Raw genomic sequence first — 20,485 nt, 5'->3', positions numbered from 1 at the left:
GCAAACTACTCAATCCAAGGAATGATTTAACTCTATGAGATGAATACATACATCACAAAGCAGTTGCTTCGAAAGCTTCTCTCCGGTTTTCATTGGAAGACGTTTCCATTCTCACCACAAGTCTCCAGGCACCACTTAATATCCCTTTACAGATTCCTGAAATACAGAGTTTCCAAACTGGGCAAGGTGGTGTAAGCTTTTACTCTCTGAAATGAATGCACACGTCAGAGAGCAGTATCTTGGAATGCTTTTTTCTGGGTTTTATTTCAGGGTATTTCACTTTTTGCCATAGTCTTCAATGGGCTGCAAAATATCACTCTTTCAGTATTACTGGAACAGTGTTCAAACACTGCCTTATGAGAAAAGGGGTATAACCCCCTTAGTGGAATGAACACATCACAAAGTAGTTTCTCAGAAAGCTTCTCTCCAGTCTTTGCCTGAAGATATCTCCTATTTCCCCACAGGCCTGAATGTGTTCCAAAATGTCCCTTCAATAATCCGTCCATGACGTAGGTTCAAAAGTACGTAATAGAAAGTAAGTTTTATTTATGTGAGATGAATAGACATATCTAACACAGAGCAGTTTTGCAGAAAGCTTTTTCCCACTTTTTGTCTGAGGATATTTCTTTCTTCTCCATAGCTGTGCATATACTCTAGAATGTCCCCTGATAGCGTTTATTCCAAACGGGTTTCCCCAATACTCTATGAGAATAAAAGTATAACTCCATGAGTGGAATGCACACATCACAAAGCAGCTCCTCGGAAATCTTCTCTCCAGTATCCATCTGAAGATATTTTCGTTTTCACCATAAGCCTCAAAGCGCTCCCGAGTAACCCTTAACTGAATAACCTAAAACAACGTTACAATACTGCTCAATGAAAACAGAAGCTTAACTGTGGGAGTGTACTCACATGACCTAGAGCAGTTTCACAGAAAGTTTCCTGCGGTTTTTTATAGAAGGCTATTTTTTTCAACATATTCTTAAGAGCGTTCCCAAATGTCCTTTCTCAGGTTCCACATAAACAGTGATTTCAAACTGCTCAGTCCTAAGAATGATTTAACTCTATGAGATGAATACACACATCGCAAAGCAGTTGCTCTGAAGGCTTCTCTCCAGTTTTCATTGGAAGATGTATCCTATCTCACCAGAATCCTCTGGGTGAAACTTACTAACCCTTCACAGATTCCTCAAACACAGAGTTTCCAAACTGGGTAATATAGTGTAAACTTTACATCTCTAAAATGAATGCACATGTCAGAGAGCAGTTTCTTGGAACGCTTCTTTCAGGGATTTATTTCAGGATATTTCACTTTTCGCCATAGCCTTCAATGCGCTGCAAAATATCACTTTTTCAGTTTTACAGGAACTGTGTTCAAGCACTGTCTTTTGAGAAAGAAGTATAAGTCCCTGAGTGGAATCCTCACAGCACAAAGCAGTTTCTCAGAAATCTTCCCTCCATTTTTTAGCTGAAGATATCTCCTTTTTCATTGTAGGCCCGAATGTGCTCCCGAGTCTCATTTCGTGAATCCGTATATGTTGCAGTCACAAAAATGCATAACAGAAAGAGGGGTTTATCTGTTGGAGATGAATAGACATATCTATCACAAAGCAGTTTCACAGAAAGCTTCTTTCCAGTTTTTGTCTGAAGATATTCCCTTTTTCATCATAGCCGACCATATAATCCCACATGTCACCTGGTAGCTTTTCCTCCAAATGGGATTCCCCAATTTTCTATGAGAAGAAAAGTATAACTCTGTGAGTGGAATGTACACGTCACAAAGCAGCTTCTCAAAAATCTACTGTCCAGTATGTATCTGAAGATATTTCTGTTTTCACCATAAGCCTCAAAGCGCTCCCGTGTATCCCCTAGTTGACTAACCTAAAACAGTGTTAGAATACTGCTCAATAAAAACAGAAGCTTAACTATGTGAGTGGAATTCATATGAGCCAGAGCAGTCTCACAAAAGTTTAATTTTGGTTTTTGTTGGAAGGTATTTCTTTTTCAGCATATTCTTAAGAGCGTTCCCAAATGTCTTGTCTCAGATTCCACAGAAACAGTGATTTCAAACTGCTCAATCCAAAGAATGATATAACTCTATGAGATGAATACACACATCACAACGCAGTTGCTCCAAAATCTTCTCTCCAGTTTTCATCAGAAGATGTTTTCTTTCTCACCACAAGCCTCCAGATGTCACTTAATATCCCTTCACAGATTCCTCAAATACAGAGTTTCCAAACTGGGCAACGTAGTGTAAGCTTTAACTCTGAAATGAATGCACACATCAGAGAGTAGTTTCGTGTAATGCTTCTTTCTGAGTTTTATTTCAGAATTTTCATTTTTCACTAAAGTCTTGAAAGCACTGCAAAGTATCACTTTTTCAGTTTTACTGGAGCGGTGTTCAAACACTGCCTTATGAGAAAAGAGGTATACCTCTCTGAGTGGAATGCACACATCACAAAGCAGTTTCTCAGAAAGCTTCCCTCTATTTTTTATCTGAAGATATGTCCTATTTGCCCACAGACCTGAATGTGCTCTCAACTGTCCCTTCGCAAATCCATCGATGATGCAGTTTCAAAACGGTGTAATAGAAAGAAAGTGTTATCTATGTGAGATGAATAGATATATCTATCACAAAGCAGTTTCACTGAAAGCTTCTTTCCAGTTTTTGTTTGAGGATGTCTCCTTTTTCACCATAGCAGTCCATATATTCCTGAATGTCCCCTTGTAGCTTTTTGTCCTAACGGGATTCCCCAATCCTCTATGAGAAGAAAAATATATCTCTGTGAGTGAAATGCACATGTCACAAAGCAGCTCCTCAGAAATTTTCTCTCCAATATCTATCTGAAGATATTTCCACTTTCACCGTAAGCCTCAAAGCGCTCCCTCATATCCCTTAGCTGACAAACCTAAAACAGTGTTAGAATACTCCTCAACGAAAACGGAAGCTGAACTGTGTGAGTGGACTTCACGTGACCTAGACCAGTTTCACAGAAAATTTCCTTCTGTTTTTTTTCAGAAGGTCTTTCTTTTTCAGCATATTCTTAAGAGTGATCCCAAATGTCCTTTCTCACGTTCCACAGAAGCAGTGATTTCAAACTGCCCAATCCGAAGAATGATTTAACTCTATGAGATGAATACACACATCACAAAGTAGTTTCTCCAAAAGCTTCTCTCCAGTATTCATCGGAAGACATTTACTTTCTCAGCACAAGCCTCCTGAAGCCACTTAATATCCCTTCCCAGATTCCTCAAAGACAGAGTTTCCAACCTGGGCAACGTAGTGTAAGCATTAACTCTCTGAAATGAATGCACGCCTCAGAGAGCAGTTTCTCGGAATGCTTCTTTCTGGGTTTTATTTCAGGATATTTCACATTTCTCCGTAGTCTTCAATGTGCTGCAAAATATCACTTTTTCTGTTTTATAGAACAGTGTTCAAACACTGCCTTAGGAGAAAAGAGGTATAACTCCCTGAGTGGAATGCACACATCACAAATCAGTTTCTCAGAAAGCTTCGCTCATGTTTTCATCTGAAGATATTTCCTATTTCCCCACAGGCCTGAATGTGCTCCTGAATCTCCCTTCGCAAAACCGTCCATGTCAAAGTCTCAAAACTACATAACAGAAAGAAAGTTTTATCTATGTGAGATGAATAGACATATCTATCCCAAAGCAGTTTCACAGAAAGCTTCTTTCCAGTTTTTGTCTGAGGATATTTCCTTTTTCATCATAGTCGACCATATACTCCCAAATTTCCCCTGGTAGCTTTTTCTTCAAACGGGATTTCCCAGTCTTCCATGTAAAGAAAAGTATAGCTCTGTGAGTGGAATGTACACGTCACAAAGCAGCTTCTCGGAAATCTACTCTCCAGTATCTATCTGAAGATATTTCTGTTTTCATCGTTAGCCTCCAAGCAGTCCCGAGTATCCCCTAGCTGACTAACCTAAAACAGTGTTAGAATACTGCTCAATGAAAACAGAAGCGTAACTGTGCAAGTAGAATTCACGTGACCTAGAGCAGTTTAACTGAAAGTTTCCTTCTGGTTTTTATCGGAGTGTATTCCTTTTTCAGCATATTTTTAAGAGCGTTCCCAAATGTCCTGTCTCAGGTTCCACAGAAACAGTGATTTCAAACTGCTCAATCCAAAGAATGATTTAACTCTATGAGATGAATACACACATCACAAAGCAGTTGCTCCAAAATCTTCTCTCCAGTTTTCATCAGAAGACGTTTCCTTTCTCACCACAAGCCTCAAGGCACTACTTAATATCCCTTCACAGATTCCTCAAAGACAGAGTTTCCAAACTAGGCAACGTAGTCTAAGCTTTAACTCTGAAATGAATGCACACATCAGAGAGCAGTTTTGTGCAATGCTTCTTTCTGGGTTTTATTTCAGAATTTTCACTTTTCACCATAGTCTTCAATGCGCTGCAAAGTATCACTTTTTCAGTTTTACCGGAACAGTGTTCAAACACTGCCTTATGAGAAAAGAGGTATAATTCTCTGAGTGGAATGCACACATCACAAAGCTGTTGCTCCAAAATCTTCTATCCAGTTTTTCATCAGAAGACGTTTCCTTTCTCACCAAAAGCCTCTGGGCCCCACTTAATATCCCTTCACAGATTCCTCAAAGACAGAATTACCAAACTGGGCAACGTAGTGTAAGCTTTAACTCTCTGAAATGAATGCACACGTCAGAGAGCAGTTTCTTGTAATGCTTCTTTCTGGGTTTGATTTCCGGATTTTCACTTTGCACCATAGTCTTCAATGCACTGCAAAATATCACTTTTTCAGTTTCACGGGAACAGTGTTCAAACACTGCCTTGTGAGAAAAGAGGTATGACTCCCAGAGTGGAATGTACACATCACAAAGCAGTTTCTCAGAAAGCTTCTTTCCAGTTTTTATCTGAAGATATGTCCTATTTCCCCACAGGCCTGAATGTGCTCTCGAATGTCCTTTCGCGAATCCGTCCATGACACAGTTACAAAACCGCGTAATAGAAAGAAAGTTTTATCTATGAGAGATGAATAGACATATCTATCACAAAACAGCTTCAAAGAAAGCTTCTTTCCACTTTTTGTCTGAGGATATTTCCTTTTTCACCATAGCTGTACATATAGTCCTGAATGTCTCCTTGTAGCTTTTTCTCCAAACGGTATTCCCCAATCCTCTATGAGAAGAAAAGTGTAATTCTGTGAGTGGAATGCACACATAAGAAAGCAGTTCCACGGAATGCTTCTCTCCAGTTTCTATCTGAAGTTATTTCCTTTTTCACCATAAGCCTCACAGCACTCCCTGAATATCCCTTCACAGAATAAACAAAAACAGTGTTAGAATACTGCTCAATGAAAACAGAAGCTTAACTGTGCGAATGGAATTTACACTACACAATGCAATTTCACAGAATGCGTCATTCTGGTTTCTATCTGAGGTTATTTCTTTTTCAGGATATACTAAAGAGTGTTCCCAAATGTCGTTTCTCAGATTCCACAGAAAGTGATTTCAAACTGCTCAACCCAAAGAATGATTTAACTCTATCAGACGAATACAATCATCACAAAAGAGTTGCTCAGAAAGCTTCTCTCCAATTATCAATGGAAGAGGTTTCCTTGCCCGCCACAGGCCTCCAGTTGCCACATTATATCCCTTCACAGAATCCTCAAAGACAGACTTTCCAAATTGAGAAATGTAGAGTAAGCTTTAACTCTGTGAAATGAATGGTCATGTCAGAGATCAATTTCTTGGAATGCTTCTTTCTGGATTTTATTGAACAACATTTCACTTTTTGCCATAGTCTTCAATGTGCTGCAAATATCACTTTTTTAGTTTTACAGGAACACTGTTCAAACTGTGTCTTATGAGAAGAAAGGTATAACTCCCTGAGTGGAATGCACACAACACCAAGCAGTTTCTGAGAAAGCTTCTCTCCAGTTTTTATCTGACAATATTTCCTTTTTCACCATAGGGAAGAATGTGATCCCAAATATCCCTTCGCAGATTCATCCATGGCGGAGTTTCCAAGCTGCGTAATGTAAAGAAATCTTTATCTATGTGAGATGAATACACATATCACAGAGCAGTTTCATAGAAAGATTATTTCCTGTATTTGTCTGAGGCTAATTTCCTTTTCACAATAGGCATTAACATGCTCCCGAATATCACTTGGTACCTTATTCTCCAAAAGAGTTTCCCCGATGTTGTATGAGAAGAGAGGTATAACACTGTGAGTGGAATGCACACATCACAAAGCAGTTCCTCAGAAAGCTTCTTTCCAGTTTCGGTCTGAACATATTTTGTCTTTCACCACAAGCCTCAAAGTGCTCCTGAATATCACTTCACACACTAAAGATAAGCAGGGTTAGAAAATTGCTCAATGAAAAGAGAGGTTTTCACAGGAACAGTATTCAAACACTGATTTATGGGAAAAGAGATACATCTCCCTGAATGAAATGCAGACATCGCAATGCAGTTTCTCAGAAAGCTTCTCTCCAGTTTTTATCTGATGATATTTCCTTTTTCACCATAGTCCTGAATGTGCTCCAGAATGTCCCATCTCGGATCCATCCATGACAGAGTTTGCAAGCTGTGTAATGTAAAGAAAGCTTTATCTAGGTGAGGTGAATACACATAGCACAGAGCAGTTTCACAGAAAGCATCTATCCAGTTTTCATCTGAACATATCTCTTTTTTCACCATAGGCCTGAATGTGCTCCCGAATGTTCCTTCACGAATCCGTCCATGACGACGTTTTACAAATGCGTAATGGAAAGAAAGTTTTATCTATATGAGATGAATAAACATGTCTATCACAAAGCAGTTTCACAGAAAGCTTCTTTCCAGTTTTTGTCTGAGGATATTTCCTTTCTCGCCATACCATCCATATACTCCCGAATGTCCCCCAAAAAGGCATTTCTCAATCCTCTATGAGAAGAGAAGTATAACGCTGAGTGGAATGCACACGTCACAAAGCAGCTCCTCGGAAATCTTCTCTACAGTTTCTATCTGAAGATATTTCCGTTTTCATCATAATCCTCAAAGCGCTCCCCAGTATCCCTTACCTGACTGACTTAAACTGTGTTAGGATTCTGTTCAATTAAAACAGAAGCTTTACTGTGCGAGTGGACTTCACGTGACCTAGAGCAGTTTCACGGAAAGTTTCCTTCTGGTTTTTATCAGAGGGTATTTCTTTTTCAGCATATTCTTAAGAGCATTCCCAAATGTCCTGTCTCAGGGTCCACAGAAACAGTGATTTCAAACTGCTGAATCCAAATATGATTTAACTCTGTGAAAAGAATATGCACATCACAAAGTAGTTGCTCCAAAAGCTTCTCTCCAGTTTTCATCAGAAGACGTTTCCTTACTCACCACAAGCTTCCGTTCGTCACTTAATATCCCTTCATATTCCTCAAAGACTGAGTTCCCAAACTGCACAACATAGTGTAAGCTTTAAGTCTCTGAAATGAATACACACGTCAGAGAGCAGTTTCTTTGAATGCTTCTTTCTGGGTTTTATTTCAGGATATTTCACTTTTTGCCATAATCTTCAATGCACTGAAAAATATCACTTTTTCAGTTTTACAGGAACACTGCCTTGTGAGAGAAGAGGTATAACTCCCTGAGTGGAATGCACACATCACAAAGTAGTTTCTCAGAAATATTCTCTCCCTTTTTTATCTGCAGATATTTCCTATTACCAGACAGGTCTGAATGTGCCTCCAAATGTCCCTTCATGAAAGAGTCCCTGACGCAGTTTCAAAACAGAGTAATAGAAAGAAAGTTTTATCTATGTTAGATAAATAGATATATCTATCACAAATCAGTTTCACAGAAAGCTTCTTTCCAGTTTTTGTCTTAGGGTACTTCCTTTTTCACCATAGCCACTCATATACTCCTGAATGTCCCATGAGAGCCTTTTCTCCAAACAGGATTCCCCAATCCTCTATGAGAAGAAAGGTATAACTCTGTGAGTGGAATACACACATCGCAAGGTAGCTCCTCAGAAATCTTCTCTCCAGTATCTATCTGAAGATATTTCCGTTTTCACAATAAGCCTCAAAGTTCTCCCGAGTATCCCTTAGCTGACTACCCTAAAACAGTGTTGGATTACTGCCCAATGAAAACAGGAACTTAACTGTGCAAGTGGACTTCATGTGACCTAGAACAGTTTCACAGAAAGGTTTCTTCTGCTTATTATCAGAGGGTATTTCTTTTTCAGCATATTCTTAAGAGTGTTCCCAAATGTCCTTTCTCAGGTTACACAGAAACAGTGATTTCAAACTGCTCCACCCAAAGAATGATTTAACTCTATAAGATGAATACGCACATCACAAAGCAGTTGCTCCGAAAGCTTCAATCCAGTTTTCATCGGAAGACGTTTCCTTTCTCACCACAAACCTCCAGGCGCCCCTGCATATCCCTTCACAGATTCCTCAAAGACAGAGTTTCCAAAATGGGCAACGTAGTGTAAGCTTTAATTCTCTGAAATGAATGCACATCTCAGGAGCAGTTTCTTGGAATGCTTCTTTCTGGGTTTTATTTCAGGATATTTCAGTTTTCGCCATAATCTTCAATGCACTGCTAATGTCACTTTTTCAGTTTCACAGGAGCAGTGTTCAGACACTGCCTTATGAGAAGAGAGGTATAAGTCCCTGAGTGGAATGTACACATCACAAAGCAGTTTCTCAGAAAGCTTCAGTCCAATTTTTCTATGAAGATATCTCCTATTTTCTCACAGGTCTAAATGAGCTCCCGAATGTCCCTTCGCAAATCCTTCCATGATGTAGTTTCAAAACTGTGTAATAGAAAGAAAATTTTATCTATGGGAGATGAATAGACATATCAATCACAAAGAAGTTTCACAGAAAGCTTCTTTCCAGTTTTAGTCTGAGGATATTTCCTTTTTCACCATAGCCCTCCCTATACTCCCGATTCTCCCCTGGTAACATTTTCTCCAAACGGGGTTCCTCAATCCTCAATGAGGAGAAAAGTATAACTCTGTGAGTGGAATGCACACGTCACTAAACAGTTCCACGGAAATCTTCTCTCCAGTATCTATCTGAAGATATTTCATTTTTACCGTAAGCCTCAAAGCGCTTCCAAGTATCACTTAGCTGGGTAACCTAAAAGAGTGTTAGAATACTGCTCAATGAAAACAGAAGCTTAACTGTGCGAGTGGAATTCACGTGACCTAGAGCAGTTTCACAGAAAGTTTCCTTCTGGTTTTTATCAGAGGGTATTTTTTTTTCAGCATATTCTTAACAGCGTTTTGAAATGTCCTTTCTCAGGCCATGGAAACCGTGATTTAAAACTGCTCAATCCAAAGAATGATTTAACTGTATGAGATGAATACAAATATCTCAAAGCAGTTGCTCCGAAATGTTCTCTCTGGTTTTCATCAGAAGACGTTTCCTTTCTCACCATAAGCCTCCCCGCGCCACTTAATATCCCTTAGCAAATTCCTCAAAGACAGAGTTTCCAAACTGGGCAACGTAGTGTAAGCTTGCACTCTCTGAAATGACTGCACACATCAGAGAGTAGTTTCTTGGAACGCTTCTATCTGGGTTTTATTTCAGTATAATTCACTTTTTTCCGCAGTCTCCAATATGCTGCAAAGTACCACTTTTTCAGTTTTACAGGAACAGTGTTCAAACATTGCCTTATCAGAAAAGAGGTATATCTCCCTGAGTGGAATGCACACATCACAAAGCAGTTTCTCAGAAAGCTTCTCTCCAGTTTTTATCTGAAGATATTTGCTGTTACCCCTCAGCCCTGAATGTGCTCCCAGATGTCCCTTCCCCAATCCATCTATGACGCAGTTTCAATACTGTGTAATAGAAAGACAGTTTTATCTATGTGACATGAATAGACATATCTATCACAAACCATTTTCAAAGAAAGCTTCTTTCCAATTTTTGTCTGAGGATATTTTATGTTTCATTATAGCCGTCCATATACCCACGAATGTCCCCTGGTAGCTTTTTCTCCCAACAGGATTTCCCAATCCTCTATGAGATGAAAAGTATAACTCTGTGAGTGGAATGCACACGTCACAAAGTAGCTCCTCAGAAATGTTCTCTCCAGTATCTATCTGAAGATATTTCCATTTTCACCATAAGCCTCAATGCGCTCCCAAGTATCCCTTAGCTAACTAACCTAAAACAGTGTTAGAATACTGTTCAATGAAAACAGAAGCTGAATTGTATGAGTGGAATTCACATGAGCTAGGGTAGTTTCACAGAAAATTTCCCTCTGGTTTTTATTGGAGGGTATTAATTTTTTAGCATATACTTAAGAGCATTCCCAAATGTCCTTTCTCAGATTCCACAGAAACAGTGATATCAAACTGCTCAATCCAAAGAATAGTTTAACTCTATGAGATGAATACACACATCACAAAGTAGTTGCTCCGAAAGCTTCTCTCCAGTTTTCATCAGAAGTCGTTTCTTTCTCACCACAATCCTCCGAGAGTCACTAAATATCCCTTCACAGATTCCTCAAAGACAGTTTCCAAACTGGGCAACGTAGTGTAAACTTTAACTTTCTGAAATGAATGCACACGTCAGAGAGCAGGTTCTTGGAACACTTCTGTCTGAGTTTTATTTCAGGATATTTCACTTTTCACCATAGTCTTCAATGCACTGCAACATATCACTTTTTCAGTTTTACAGGAACAGTGTTTAAACACTACCTTATGAGAAAAGAGGTATAACTCCCTGAGTGGAATGCACAAATCACAATGCAGTTTCTCAGAAAGCTTCTCTCCAGTTTTTATCTGAAGATATGTCCTATTTCTCCACAGGCCTGAATGAGCTCCCAAATGTCCCTTCGTGAATCCGTCCATGACGCAGTTTCAAAGCTGCATAATATAAAGAAAGTTTTATCTATGTGAGTTGAATAAACATATCTATCACAAACAGTTTGACAGAAATCTTCTTTCCAGTTTTTATCTGAGGATATTTCCAATTTCACCATAGTCGTCCACATACTCCCAAATGTCCCTTGGTAGCTTTTTCTCCAAAAGAGATTCACCAATTCTCTAAGTGACGAGAAGAATATCTCTGAGAGTGGTATATATATGTTACAAAGTAGCTTTTTGGAAAGCTTCTCTCCACATTCCATCCAATGGTATTTCCTTTTTCACCATAAGCCTCAAAGCGTTCCCGAATATCCCTTTGCACACTAAACAACAACAGTGTTAGAACACTGCTCAATGAAAAGAGAAGCTTAACTGTGTGAGCAGAACTCACATGACAGAGAGCAGTTTCACAGAAAGCTTCCTTCTGGTTTCTATCTGCAGTTGTTCCTTTTTCACCATATTCTAAAGAGCGTTCCCAAATGTCCTTTCTCAGATTCCTCAGAAACGGTGATTTCAAAGTGCTCAATCCAAAGAATGATTTAACTCTATGCGATGAATACAAACATCACAAAAGAGTGGCTCAGAAAGCTTCTCTCCAATTTTCAGCAGAAGACATTTCCTTGCTCGCCACAGGCCTACAGTTGCCACTTAATATCCCTACGCAGAATCCTCAAAGACAGACTTTCCAAACTGGAAAATGTAGAGTAAGCTTTAACTCTGTGAAGTGAACGGACATATTAGAGAGCAGTTTCTTGGAATGCTTCTTTCTGTGTTTTATTTGATGACATTTCACTTTTCACCGTAGTCTTCAATGTGTTCCGAATATCACTTTTTTAGTTTTACAGGAAAGTTGTTCAAATAGTGCCTTATGAGAAGAAATTTATAACTCCCTGAGTGGAATGAAAACATCACAAAGTAGTTTCTCAGAAAGATTCTCTCCAGTTTTTATCTGACGATATTTCCTTTTTCACCATAGGCCTGAATGTGATCCCAAATATCCGTTCATGAATCCATCGTGTGGAGTTTCCATGCTGTGTAATATAAAGAAAGCTTTATCTATGTGAGACGAATAAACATAGCAAAAAGCAGATTCACAGAAAGTTACTTACCAGTTTTTATCTGAAGATGTTTCCTTTTTCACCATAGTCCTGAATGTGATCCTTAATGTCCCTTTGTGGATCGATCCATGACAGAGTTTCTAAGCTGAGTAATGTAAAGAAAGGTTTATCTATGTGGGATGAAAACATATATCACAGAGCAGTTTCATAGAAAGCTTCTTTCCAGTTTTTGTCTGAGGCTATTTCCTGTTTCACCACAGGCATTAACATGCTCCCGAATATCACTTGGTAACTTTTTCTCCAAAAGGGTTTCCCAGATGCTGTATGAGAAGAGAGGTATAACCCTGTGAGTGAAATGCACACATCACAAAGCAGTTTCTCAGAAAGCTTCTCTCCAGTTTCAGTCTGAACATATTTCCTTTTTCACCGTAAACCTCAAAGTGCTCCTGAACATCTCTTCACATGCTAAACATAAACAGGGTTAGAAAACGGCTCAATGAAAAGAGAGGCTTAACTGAGCGAGAGGAATTAAGGTGACACAGAGCAGTTTCACAGAAAGCTTCCTTCTGAAATTTACCAGATGATATTTCTTTCTCCATATTCTAAGGTGCGTTCCCAAATGTCCTTCCTCAGATTCCACAAAAACCGTGACTTCAAACTGCTCATTCAAAAATGGTTTAACTCTATGAGATAAATACTCACATCACAAAGCAGTTTCTCAGAAAGATTCTCTCCAGTTTTCATCGGAAGACATTTATTGCTCACCACAAGCCTCCGGGCGCCACTTAATATCCCTTCTCAGATACCGCAAAGACAGAGATTCCAAACTGGGCTACATGGAGTAAGCTTTACCTCTGTGAAATGAATGCATATATGAGGGAGCAGTTTCTTGGAATGCTTCTTTCTGGGTTTTATTTGAGGATATTTCACTTTTTGCCATATTCTTCAATGCGCTCCGACATATCACATTTTCGGTTTTACATGAACAGTGTTCAAACACTGCCATATGAGAAAAGAGGTACAACTCGCTGAGTGAAATGTATACACCATAAAACAGTTACTCAGAAAGCTTCTCTCCAGTTTTTATCTTAAGATATTTCCTATTTCACCATAGGCATGAATGTGATTCCGTATATCCCTTCGCGGATCCGTCCATGACGGAGTTTCCATGCTGCTTAATGTAAAGAAAACTTTATCTATGTGAGATGAATAAATATAGCAAAAAGTCGATTCACAGAAACTTCTTTCCGGTTTTTATCTCAAGATATTTCCTTTTTCAGCACAGTCCTGAATGTGCCCCCAAATGTCCCTTCATGGATCCGTCCATGACCGAGTTTCCAAGCTGCATAATATAAAGAAAGCTTTATCTATGTGAGATAAATACACATATCAGAAATCAGTTTCATAGAAAACTTCTTTCCACTTTTTATCTGAGGCTATTTCCCTTTTCACCATAGGTGTCAATATGCTCCATAATATTCCTTGGTACCTTTTTCTCCAAAATGTTTTCCCGATGCTGTATGAGAAGAAAGGTATAACACTCTGAGTAGAATGTACACATCACAAAGCAGTTCCTCGGAAAGCTTCTCTTCATTTTCTATCTGAAAATATTTCCTTTTTCACGACCAAATATCACATCGCACACTAAACATAAACAGTATGATAACTGATCAATGCAAGAGAAGCTTAACTGAGAGAGAGGAATTCACAGGACAGACAACAGGTTCACAGAAAGCATCCTTCTTGTTTTTATCTGAGGATATTTAGTTTTCCATATTCTAAAGAGCATTCCCAAATGTCCTTCCTCAGATTCCACAGAAACAGTGTTTTTCAAACAGATCAATCCAAAGAATGATTTATCTCTATGAGTTGAATACACACATCGCAAAGCAGTTGCTCACAAATCTTCTCTCCAGTTTTCAACGAAAGTCATTTCTTTCCTCACCACAGACCTCTGGGAACCACTTAATATCCCTTCACAGATTCCTCAAGGACAGAGTTTTTGAACTGGGCAATGTAGAGTAAGCTTTAATTCTGTGAAATGAATGTGCACATAAGAGAGCTGCTTCTTGGAACCCTTCTTTCTGGGTTTTATTTGAGGATAGTTCAATTTTCACCATAGTCATCAATGCGCTCTGAAATATCACTTTTTCAGTTTTACAAGAAACGTGTTCGAACACTGCATTATGAGAAAAGAGGTATAACTCCCTGAGTGGAATGCACACATCACAAAGCAGTTGATCACAAAGCTTCTCTCCAGTTTTTATCTGAGATATTTCCATTTTCAAAATAGTCTTGAACATGCTCCCAAATGTCCCTTTGCAGATCCATCCATGACAGAGTTTCCAAGCTACGTAATGTAAAGAAAGTTTTATCTATGTGAGATGAATAAAAATAGCAAATAGCAGATTCACAGAAAGCTTCTCTCCAGTTTTTCTCTGAGGCTATTTCCTTTTTCACCATAGGTGTCCATATACACCGGAATGTCCCTTGGCATCTTTTTCTCCAAAAGACATTCCCCAGTCCTTTATTTAAAGAGAGGAATAACACTGTGAGTGAAATGCACAGGTCACAAAGCAGTTCCTTGGAAAGCCTCTCTCCAGTTTCTATCTGAACATATTTCCTTTTTCAAAGTAAGCCTCAAAACACTCCCCAATATCCCTTCACTTACTAAACATAAAGAGTGTTAGAAAAGTGCTCCATGAAAAGAGAAGCTTAACTGAGTAAATGGAATTCATGTGACACATACCAGTTTCACAGAAAGTTTCCTTCTGGTTTATATCAGAGGATATTTCTTTCTCCATATTCTAAAGAGCGTTCCCAGATGTCCTTCCTCAGATTCCACTGAAACAGTGATTTCAAACTGCTCGATCCAAAGAATGATTTAACTCTATTTGATGAATATACACGTCACAAAGCAGTTGTTCAGAAAAGTTCTCTCCAGTATTCAATGGAAGGCATTTCCTTGCTCACCACAGGCCTCCAGGTTCCACTTAATATATCTTCGCAGATTCCTCAAAGACAGTGTTTCCAAACTGGGCCATGTAGAGTAAGCTTTAACTTCTGTGAAATGATTGCACATATCAGAGAGCCATCTCTTCGAAGGCTTCTTTATAGGTTTTATTTGAGGTCAGTTCACTTTTCCCCATATTTTTCAATGCACTCCAAAATATATCATTCTCGGTTATACAGGAAGAGTGTTCAAACACTGACTTCTGAGAAAGGAGTTATAACTCCCTGACTGGAATGCAGACAATGCAAAGCAGTTTCTCAGAAAACTTCTCTGCGGTTTTTTTCTGAAGATATTTTCTTTTTCACCATTGCCCTGAATGTGCTCCCGAATGTCCCTTCATGGTTCCGTCCATGACGGAGTTTCCAAGCTCCGTAATATAAAGAAAGCTTTATCTATGTGAGATGAATAAACATAGCAAAAAGCAGACTCTCAGAAAGCTTCTTTCCAGTTTTTATCTGAAGATATTTCCTTTTTCACCATAGTCCAGAATTTTTTCTTGAATGTCCCTTCGCAGATCCATCCATGACAGTTTCCAAGATGCATACTGTAAAGAAAGCTTTATCTATGTGAGATGAATACACATAACACAGAGCAGTTTCATAGAAAGTTTCTTTCCAGTTTTTGTCTGAGGCTCTTTCCCTTTTCACTATAGCCGTCAATATGCTCCCGGATATCCCTTGGTACCTAATTTTCCAAAAGGGTTTCCCTGGTGCTGTATGAGAAGAGACGTGTAATACTGTGAGTGAAATGCACACATCACAAAGCAGTTTCTCAGAAAGCTTCTCTCCAGTTTCTGTCTGAACATATTTCTTTTCTCACTGTAAGACTCAAAGCACTTCAGAATACCCCTACACACACTAAACTTAAACAGTGTTAGAAAACTCTCCAATGAAAAGGGAAGCTTAACTGAGGAAGAGGAATTCTCATGACACATAGCAGTTTCACAGAAAGCTTCCTTCTGGTTTTCATCTGAATATACTTCTTTCTCCATATTACAAAGAGCGATCCCAAATATCCTTCCTGAGATACAACAAAAACAGAGATTTCAAACTGCTCAATTCAAGGAATAGTTTAAATCTATGAGATGAATACACACATCACAAAGCAGTTGCTCTGAAAGTTTCTCTCCAGTTTTCATGGGAAGATATTTTCTTGTTCACCACAGACCTCCGGGGCACCATTTAATATCTCTTTGCATATTCCTCAAGGACAGAATTTGTAAATGGGACAATGTATAGTACGCTTTATTTCTGTGAAATGAATGCACATATCAGAGAGCAGTTTCTTGGAGCGCTTCTGTCTGCGTTTTACTTCAGGATAGTTCACTTTTCGCCCTAGTCTTCAATGCACTCCAAAATATCACTTTTTCGGTTTTACAGGAACAGTGTTCAAACACTGCCTGATGAGAAAAGAAGTATAATTCCCTGAGTGGAATGCACAGATTACAAAGCAGTTTCTCAGGATGCTTCTCCGCAGTAATTATATGAAGATATTTACATTTTCACCATAGTCCTGAATGTGCTCCCGAATGTTCCTCCACGGATCCGTCCATGACAGAGTTTCCAAGTGGTGTAACGTAAACAAAGCATTATCTATGTGAGATGAATACACATATCACAGATAAGTTTCACAGAAAGCTTCTTTCCAGTTTTTGTCTGAGGCTATTTCCTTTTTCACCAGAGGCGTCATATGCTCCCGAATATCCCTTACCAGCATTTTCTCCAAAATATTTTCCCAATGCTGTATGAAAACAGAGGAATAACACTCTGAGTGGAATGCATACATCACACAGAAGTTACTCGGAAAGCTTCTTTACATTTTCTATCTGAAGATATTTCCTTTTTCACTGTAAGCCTGAAAGCGTTCCTGAATATCCCTTTGCACGCTGAACATAAACAGTATGAAAACTGATCAATGCAAGAGAAGTTTAACTGAGTGAGCGGAATTCACACGACATGTAGTAGTTTCACAGAAAGCGTCCTTCTTGTTTTTCTCTGAAGATAATTAATTCTCCATATTCTAAAGAGCATTCCCAAATGTCCTTACTCAGATTCCACAGAAACAGCGATTTCACACTGCTCAATCCAAAGAATAGTTTAACTCTATGAGATGAATACACACATCACAAAGCAGTTGCTCAGAAAACTTCTCTCCAGTTTTCTAAGGAAGACATTTCCTTACTCACTACAGACCTCTGGGAGCCACTTAATATCTCTTCACAGATTCCTCAAAGTCAGAGTTTCCAAACAGGGCAATGAAGGGTAAGCTTTAATTCTGTGAAATGAATGCACATATCAGAGAACAGTTTCTTGGAACGCTTCTTTCTGGGTTTTATTTGAGGATACTTCACTTTTTGCATTGTCTTCAATGCACTCTGAAATAAATTTTTCATTTTTACAGGAACGGTGCTCAAACACTGCCTTATGAGAAAAGAGGTATAACTCCCTGAGTGGAATGCACACATCACAAAGCAGTTTCTCAGGAAACTTCTCTCCAGTTTTTATCTGAAGATATTTCCTTTTTCACCATAGGCCTGAATGTGCTCAAGAATGTGCTATTGCGGATCTGTCCATGAGGGAGTATACAAACTGCATACTATAAGGAAAGTTTTATTTCTTTGAGATGAATAAACATATCTATCACAAAGTAGTTTCACAGAAAGGTTCTCTCCAATTTTTGTCTGAGGATGTTTACTTTTCCACCATAGCCATCCATAGACTCCCAAATGTTCCTTGGTAGCTTTTTCTACAAAAGGGATTCCCCAATCCTCTATGAGAAGAAAGGTATAAATCTGTGAGTGGAATGCACATGTCACAATGCAGTTCCTCAGAAAGCTTCTCTCCAGTTTCTATCTGAACATATTTGCTTTTCCACAGTAAGCCTCAAAGTGGTCCTGAATATCCCTTTGCAGAGTAAACACAGTGTCAGAATACTGCTCAACGAAAAGACAAGCGTAACTGTGCGAGTGGAATTCACACGACAGAGAGCAGTTTCACAGAAAGCTTCCTTCTGGTTTTTATCTGAGGGTATTTCTTTTTCAGCATATTCTAAAGAGTGTTCCTAAATGTCCTCTCTCAGATTTCATAGAAACAGTGATTTCAAACTGCACAATCCAAAAAATGATTTATCTTTATGGGAAGAATACACACACCACAAAGCAGTTGCTCAGAAAACTTCTCCCCAGTTTTCAACGGAAGACATTTCCTTGCTCACCACAGACCTCAGCGCCACTTAATATCCCTTCGTAGATTCCTCAAAGGCAGAGTTTCCAAACTGGGCAATGGAGAGAAAGGTTTAGCTCTGTTGAGTGAAAGCACATATCGTTGAGCAGTTTATTGGAATGCTTCTCTCTGGGTTTTATTTTAGGATATTTCACTTTCTGCCATAGTCTTCAAAGTGCTCTGAAATATCACTTCTTCTGTTTTACAAAAATAGTGTTCAAACACTGCCTTACGAGAAAAGAGTTATAACTCCCTGAGTGGAATGCATGTATCACAAAGAAGTTTCTCAGAAAGCTTCTCTCCAGTTTTTATTTGAAGATATTTCCTTTTCCACCATAGGTAAGAATGTGATCCCGAATATCCCTTCGTGGATCTGTCCATGACGGAGTTTCCAAGCTGCGTAGTGTAAAGAAAGCTTTACCTGTGTGAGATGAATAAACATAGCAAAAAGCACATTCACAGAAAGCTTCTATTCAGTTTTAATCTGAATATATTTCCATTTTCACCATAGTCTTGAATGTGCTCCCGAATATCCCTTCGCAGATATGACCATGACAGAGTTTCCAACTGCATAATGTAACGAAAGCTTTATCTATGTGAGATGAATAAACATAACAAGAAGCAGATTCACAGAAAGCTTCTTTCCAGTTTTTATCTGAAGATATTTCCTTTTTCATCATACTACTGAATATGCTCCCGAATGTCCCATGGTGGATTTTCCATGACAGAGTTTCCAAGCTGCGTACTTAAGGAAAGCTTTATCTATGTAAGATGAATACACGTATCACTTAACAGTTCCATAGAAATCTTCTTTCCAGTTTTTGTATGAGGCTCTTTTCCTTTCCACCGTAGGTGTCAATATGCTCCCGGATATCACTTGGTATCTTATTTTCCAATAGGGTTTCCCCAATGCTGTATGAGAAGAGACATACAATACTGTGAGTGAAATGCACACGTCACAAAGTGGTTCCTCGGAAAGTTTCTCTCCAGTTTCTATCTGAACATATTTCCTTTCTCACTATAAGACTCAAAATGCTTCTGAATACCCCTTCACACACTAAACATAGACAGCGTTAGAAAACTCTGCAATGATTTTCCTCTAGGATTTTTATGGTATTAGGTCTAACATTTAAGTCTCTAATCCATCTTGAATTAATTTTCGTATAAGGAGTAAGGAAAGGATCCAGTTTCAGCTTTCTGCTTATGGCTAGCCAATTTTCCCAGCACCATTTATTGGATTGTAAACTAGTTCAATCATTATGGAAAACAGTATGGCGATTCCTCAAGGATCTAGAACTAGATGTACCATATGACCCAGCCATCCCATTACTAGGTATATACCCAAAGGATTATAAATTATGCTGCTATAAAGACACATGCACACGTATGTTTATTGCAGCACTATTCACAATAGCAAAGACTTGGAATCAACACAAATGTCCATCAGTGACAGATTGGATTAAGAAAATGTGGCACATATACACCATGGAATACTATGCAGCCATAAAAAAGGATGAATTTGTGTCCTTTGTAGGGACATGGATGCAGCTGGAAACCATCATTCTTAGCAAACTATCACAAGAACAGAAAACCAAACACCGCATGTTCTCACTCATAGGCGGGAACTGAACAATGAGATCACTTGGACTCGGGAAGGGGAACATCACACACCGGGGCCTATCATGGGGAGGGGGGAGGGGGGAGGGATTGCATTGGGAGTTATAACTGATGTAAATGACGGGTTGATGGGTGCAGCACACCAACATGGCACAAGTATACATATGTAGCAAACCTGCACGTTGTGCACATGTACCCTACAACTTGAAGTTTAATAATAATAAATAAATTAAAAAAAAAAAAGAAAACTCTTCAATGAAAAGGGAAGCTTAACTGAGCAAGAGGAATTCACATGATACATAGCAGTTTCACAGAAAGCTTCATTCTGGTTTTCATCTGAGGATATTTATTTCTCCATATTCCAAAGAACGGTCTGAAATGTCCTACCTGAGATACCACAGAAACAGTGATTTCAAACTGCTAAATCCAAGGAATGGTTTAACTCTATGAGATGAATACACACATCACAAAGCATTTGCTCAGAAAGCTTCTCTCCAGTTTTCATGGGAAGACATTTCCTTGCTCACCACAGGCCTCTGGGGCACCACTTAATATTCCTTCACATATTCCTCAAAGACAGAGTTTGCACACTAGGCAATGTAGAGTACACTTTAATTCTGTGAAGTGAATGCACATATCAGAGAGCAGTTTCTTGGAACGCTTCTTTTTGGGTTCTACTTGAGGATAGTTCACTTTTTGACATAGTCTTCAATGCAC

Source organism: Chlorocebus sabaeus, chromosome 1, assembly GCF_047675955.1.
Source record: "Chlorocebus sabaeus isolate Y175 chromosome 1, mChlSab1.0.hap1, whole genome shotgun sequence".
Classification (NCBI taxonomy): domain Eukaryota; kingdom Metazoa; phylum Chordata; class Mammalia; order Primates; family Cercopithecidae; genus Chlorocebus; species Chlorocebus sabaeus.
Note: the sequence above shows the minus strand (reverse complement) of the source record.